We start from the raw sequence: 6,566 nt of genomic DNA, 5'->3' as shown, positions 1-6,566 counted from the left end.
GAATTAGTGACTGTCGTGCAAAGCAATGTTGAATAATCTGGAAACGAGCTGGTAAAAGTTTTCTGATGGCACCATAGTTGTAGATCTTAGCCAGATCTCTCTTGAAAAATAGATTTTTAATCTCAATGAGACACACCTGGTTAAAGAAAGGGTTACATTCATACATTACCATCATCCACCTTTCTGCAGGTTTGAGGTAGAGAGGGTGACAGCATCAACTTCCTCTAGGTTTCATCTGATAATCCAGTGTTGACACAGCAGTCTTTCACAATGCTGCCCCCCTCAGGAAAAAGTATGTAAACAAAGTTTAGGGACTGATGTTTTCCTTGTGTAATAGAGATAAATTGTTGAGTTTTAAACATACAGTATATACATCAGCAAGCATCTGTCATGCAGCATGTGGAGCAGCAGCTCATCAGCAGCTTAGAGGAAATGATTTCATAAGATCACGGGAGAGACGAGTGTAGTGTCTGATAACAGATTATATCTCAAGGCATGAACATTTTTTTATGATCAGAGCTTTATTACATGTTTAAAGCCTGTCAAAGTTGCAGGCTGCCATATATGGATATTTGTACTGGTAAAGATTGTTGTAGTTGCAACCTATGTATGAACAAGTTTGCATCTTTGGTTAGTCCATCATGATTTCAATGTGAATTCATTCCTAAATAGTGTGTTGGTTTTTTATGCAGAAATGTGCATGCACTTTTTGGATTTTTTTATTATCCTACACAGCTGCACATCTCTTTGAATCTGCTTATACTATATTTGAACACTGTATGGCATTCCTTTACATATGATGTAAGTTTGCTCTTGCTGTGTCATTTGTTATTCTTACTTCCTGTTTTAGCATTTTTGTCTTTGTGTGAATCTACATATTTCAACTTGCCTGTTGCTGCTGGCACATCTCAATTACCAAACTAAAAGACATGAAAGGTTATTTCTTCATGTTGCACTCAGACTAGACTTTATCTCTGATGTGAGTGTTTTTACTCTAAACTGACCCATCTTAACACCTCCTCCTCTTCTACTTCCTCAGTTCATGTGGTAAAATATGTAAAACATATCTTATAAAAGCTGCTGACACAACTTCCCAAATTACAAATGTACTTCAGGACTGTGCTCTTTCAAGGAACATTTTCTCAGTCACAATAGTATTACAAGAGAAAAATGGTTTTGGAGATGTAATAACTCTTGATAATTTTATAAAGAAGAACCTTTGTTTTAGATGTACTCATTTATTTGAATTATGAAAACAGTTTAAATTATGTACCAATATCAGCTTCATTAAAAATGACAACGGTCATGATCAAGAATGTTTATGTGTGAAATATTTGTAACAATTACAGATGCTATCAGTTAATTCCTTAGATTTGATGACAAAATTGCTTTGCTAATTCATTTAAAGACTCATGGCATAATAATAATACCAAACTTCTTAAATAACTGAAAAATTATTTGCTTTTGGATAATCTTAATGTTGACCTTGCTTTCTGGAAAGCCATGCAGACATAGCATCACTATCTCTGATAACTTCTTTCTGTATGTATTGATGAAAAGTAGAAGAAATTTCTTTGCAAGCTGTAAATTTAAAATGGAATCAATAAAGACTGTTTGAAATCTAAACTATTTTGTTATATTTCGGGATTATGACGTTTTTTTCTTTGATTGGTATGAATTCACCTACATTGTTACAACCCAGCTCAGCCAGGGGGAAGGAGAGGTAACATTAAAGAAACCCAGATGTTAAGGGTTTAACAGTTTAGGATTTATTGTTTGGGTTTAATAAAATAAAAAGGTGGAAATCAACAATAATCAAGTTCGGGTCTTATAACCAAATGTAAATAAAACAAAATTCACAAAACAATCAGAGTTGTAAACCAAAGATCTTAACAACATTGGACTAAAAAGCAAAAGTTAAACAAAAACAACCGACAAATCTCTCGTAGTTTACATACAAAACCCCCAGAGAGACAAAATATCAACACAGTTTACAAAAGCTCACAGACAAATAATGCTATTTAGAGCAGTCAAACACCAGCAAAGTGGCAAGCTGTCTAAACGAGGAATAAACTCCACCTTCTCTCAGGAGATGGTGGCTTTAAGAAGAGAGGCCTCATCAGGGATTGGTGGAGCTGACAATTGGTGAGCCAATCAGCTCTGCTGTAGGCCTCAGGGAGCGGCACAGGAGGAATAGGGCTGCATCCAGTTCCCAATGGAGTCATCCATCCATCCATCCATCCATTTTCTTTACACCCTTGTCCCTAGTGGTGTGGGAGGGGTGCTGGTGCCGATCTCCAGCGAGACATTTTGGGCGAGACCCAGTGGAGTCAATTGGCAGGAAAGCTGCAGCTATACAGAAACGGAAAGAGAACTAGAATAAAAGAAAAAGAATATACAAGGCCACTGGCCATAACATACATTATCATTTAGGAAAGCAAAAACAGTAACATGATTATTTGAGAAAAAAACTTTACATTTTGACGTCTGGACATTTACCCATACATTTTCTACACCCACCTAATCCTTGCAGGGTTGTGCAAAGCCTGGTGCATTTCTCTTGCAGTCCATAGGTGAGATATGCTGTGGATAAGTCACACAAATATGCAGACTTCAAAGCACCTCAAGTTCAAAATTATTGTGAGCATGTTTTTGACAGATTAAAGTAGAACAGCAACAGCTGCATAATCTTTTATCCATGCTTATCATGTTAGCAAAACAATTTCCTAATGCACATGCACCATGCCCACATGAATGAAAAACAAAAACAAAAGTTTGGAAACTGCAAAGATTGAAATGTAACTCATAATAAGGTTAAGGATAAACATAAACAAGGTTTACTTATACTTAAGGAAGAAACTTTGTTTCAGCAAATCTGTATGACAATAAAAGGGTAGATAATAAACATAAGAAGACATTATACAAAGACAAAAACACCCCAATATATTCACCTTCAATTATTAAACCCAGAAGGGGAAAGGACAAAAATAATTACAAATAACTAGGTACGCCTTCACAATATCATTCTGGTTGTATTTGTGATATATTGTTTTATTATCCACAGATAATTATTCTGTCTATTCATCTGTATATTTAATCATTTTAGATTAAATTACTTCTCTTCCCTGGGAAATATACGGCATATTTTCTCTCTTGTCTAAAACAGTAAATTTGACAAAAATCCAGCAGGTAACATCCAGGTGACAGAGATCCAAGAAGATGTGTCAGTGTGGTCGCTGGGCAATAACATCATACTCTGATGTATCAGGTTTTTGCAGAGATATGTAAGTTTGATCATCTTCAGTGGGTTTCACCTTCTTTCTTGAGTTCCTTTGAGGAAAAGAAAAAAAAAACATTGGTTGCAAATTTACAGCCCATATAAAGTAATTGAGCCTGGAAAACATAAAATAGACATGACGTATCTTACCAAAGGTGCCATATGTAGATCACACAGAAAATATTTACACTGAGTGAAACAGCAACAATGATCCAGGGAAGAGCTCCACAATGATTGACATTATCAAGTGTAAAATTACTGGAATTTTGGAGAGGTGGAGTATCTGTGCACACAGTTGGAACAAAACATTGAAATATTTTTAAGGAATTGAGGAAGCAAATTAAATTGGTTTACTGAACAAGACACTTTAACATGGACCCATGCATACAAGTCCTAAATAATATTTCATACAGCAAGAACTCTTACATAAAAGTATTATCTTTACTTTTTAACCTCACAAATGTGCATGTGTGTGTGCGTCTGCATGTGTGCGCGTGTGTGTGTGTGATATATATATATTTGATAACACCCACAAGTGCTAAGTATCCTGAATAAATGTCAAAATCGTACACTAAATAATCCTGACATAGAAGAACAAATAATTGTATGCCTTCTGCAAATTAACCATGAAAATTTACTTACAGTTCACTTTAACTTGAATTTCTTCTGTCATGCTGTCATTCTGATATGTTGCTGTACAAATGTAACGTCCAGCTCCTTCTGCTGTTACATTCATGATGGACAAAGAGACATGTCCACTGTTTTCCTGTCCATAGATTACTGTGCTGTTATCTGCTTTACTTAGAATATTGTCCTGCCAGTTGGTTTCTGTTCCAGATTTAGTCCATTTAATAACTGATGGAGGAACACTGTCCACACTGCAGGTCAGATTCAGATCGTCTCCCTCCTTTACTGTCGTTCTGCCAGAGATCTGAGGTTTTCTAACATCTGTGGAGCACAGATTAAAGAAAAGGTTTAAACACTTTTGTTGCAAACTCCATATGAAGTTCAAGCTTAGATAGTTGCAAATAATTGTCTGAGAAATATTTCTTCAAAATTTATTCTACACACATTTCACTGTTACATTCATTTCTTCTCTCAGAGTGTTGTTCAGATGTTGTGCTGTGCAGATGTAAAGACCAGCGTCGTCTTTTGTCACATTAGTGATGGAAAACAAGGACCTTCTTCTTTTTTTCTGACAGATTTTACTGCTGCCATGCTTTTCAGATACATTGTGACTCTGCTGTTCAGCTTGTTTTCTAGATTTAGTCCAGGTGATAACTGATAGAGGGAAACTGTCCACACTGCAGGTCAGATTCAGATAATCTCCTTCTTTAACTGTTGGTCTACCAGAGATCTGAGGTTTTCTTGCATCTATAAAGCAAATATAAACTAAATATTTAAACTTTCAGTAACACAGACACACCAAGAACATATTCTTCTGTTACTGGGGAATTCATATACCAATTAATAAATTAAGAAAGCATTTTACGTTGTACATCTACATCTGTTGTGGATGTATTCATCAAAATAAATATATTTTTACATGTTTCACATTTTAAAAATGTCAGCCAACATGCCATTGTTATTTTGATTCTTTCTCATATTCAGATATTGTGCTGTACAAATGTAAAGTCCAGAATTATCTGATGTCACTTTAGCCTGGTAAAAGGAGAACTGCATAGTTTTTCTTCTGGTAAGTCATCTCTGTTTAAATTTGAACCATTTCTTATGGTTCAAATTTAATGGTTCATAATGGAAACTCTCAATACTCCAGGTCACATTCAAAGTCACCACAGTATCGTCTGTTATCAAAATTTACTTCACATCAATGAAATAAAAAAATGTATTACAAGTAAATACAGCAAATTTTAAAAGAGAGGTATTTTATGAGGAAATGTTAACAAGTTATAATTAAAAACATAATCAGCGGGATTTATATGACAATAAGGTACTCACATGTCACATTGAGAGTCACAGTCTCTTCTGTAGTTATGCCGCCTGTGAAGCTGACCTTACAGGTTATTTTGGTGTTGTGGTGATCAGCTGAAGAGTTAAAGGTCAGAGTTGAGACGTGTCTCTTTGTGAAAGCAGTCAGATTCTCAGTTTTTAAAGCAGACGTGTTTCCTATGATGTGAGAGTCTTTCTTTCCTTTTCCTCTCCACATCCAGGTGATTTTAGGAGGAGATCCAGAGCAGAGACCAGGAGCAGTGCAGGTCAGAGTGACCTGCTGTCCCTCAGTCAGTGGAGGAATCATCATTGAGGGCTTTTGGTTCAGTTCTGATGGAAACAGTTTATTGAATGAAAACTCACAAAACCAGTTAGTTTAATTATCTTAAATTTGATGAGACAGATTGAAAAACTAGATGATGTCTTATAGTTGGAAAAACAAATTAAAAATTGACTTTTGTCAAAAATAAACTTTTACAATCTGATCTCAGAGGTAAATAAAAATAGTAAAAAGAAAAATATTTTATCATGTTTAGAAATATGATGTGACATTATACTGAAGTTTTTGTTGTTTCCCTACCTGTTACTAATAGTGTTGGTTTTTCCTTATATGAAAATGCTTCTCCTGTTACTTTTCCCTCAATTCGGAGCTGATACCTTCCAGAATCAGATTCCTTGAGATCATTGATTATGATGCTGCAGTTCTTCTGAGCAACATCCGGTTCCACCAGTGACACTCGACCTTTGAACCCAGGCTGAATGTTTTCCTTGTTCTTGTCAGAGTGAAATATCTCTTTAGAATTGTCACATCTGTCCTGATATGATTCACATTTATACCAAATAATATGTTCGGGTGCAAAGAGAGATGTGAAAGCACATGGTATCACAGCACACAGTCCAGCTTCTGCTCTTATTTCACCCTCATTGAAAGCAACACAGTAACCATCCATATGACAGGGGTTTGTCCATTGCAATGCATCTGTTAGTGAGAAAAATAATTAAACTCAGAAATTGTAAAAAAAATATTTCAGTGAAATGAAACATTGTCAAAGTAGTGATAGTTTCTTGTCAATGTTTATACAAATCCGATTCCATTAATAATGTTTTTAAACATTAACCATTAATTTTTCCTTGAGTGATCTGCACATAATAAATGCATTGTAATCATTTGTAAATTACTGATTCATGTTCATAAATGAGAGGATTCATACATTACCATTGTTAGAAGGGAGAGACACGATTAACCAGATGAAAACAAACATCCTGATTTGAAGCTTGAAACCTTCAGTCCATTCCAAACAGGGAAGAAACTTTAATCCAGGAGTTTCAGAAAAATACT

The 6,566-nt window shown here is 35.2% G+C and overlaps 1 long non-coding RNA gene across 1 annotated transcript; it reads right to left on the bottom strand.

Moving 5' to 3' along the window:
* Window positions 1-1,746: 1,746 nt before the first annotated feature.
* Window positions 1,747-3,587, bottom strand: LOC103139254 (uncharacterized). Its single transcript, XR_001662348.1, has 3 exons — window positions 3,428-3,587; window positions 2,521-3,330; window positions 1,747-2,352 (listed from the first exon to the last, which is right to left on the bottom strand). It is a non-coding gene; the product is annotated as an uncharacterized LOC103139254 (long non-coding RNA).
* Window positions 3,588-6,566: the final 2,979 nt, after the last annotated feature.

This window comes from Poecilia formosa, unplaced genomic scaffold (assembly GCF_000485575.1).
Source record: "Poecilia formosa unplaced genomic scaffold, Poecilia_formosa-5.1.2 Scaffold59, whole genome shotgun sequence".
NCBI classification, from domain to species: domain Eukaryota; kingdom Metazoa; phylum Chordata; class Actinopteri; order Cyprinodontiformes; family Poeciliidae; genus Poecilia; species Poecilia formosa.
Note: the sequence above shows the minus strand (reverse complement) of the source record. Positions and strands in the feature narration are given on the sequence as shown.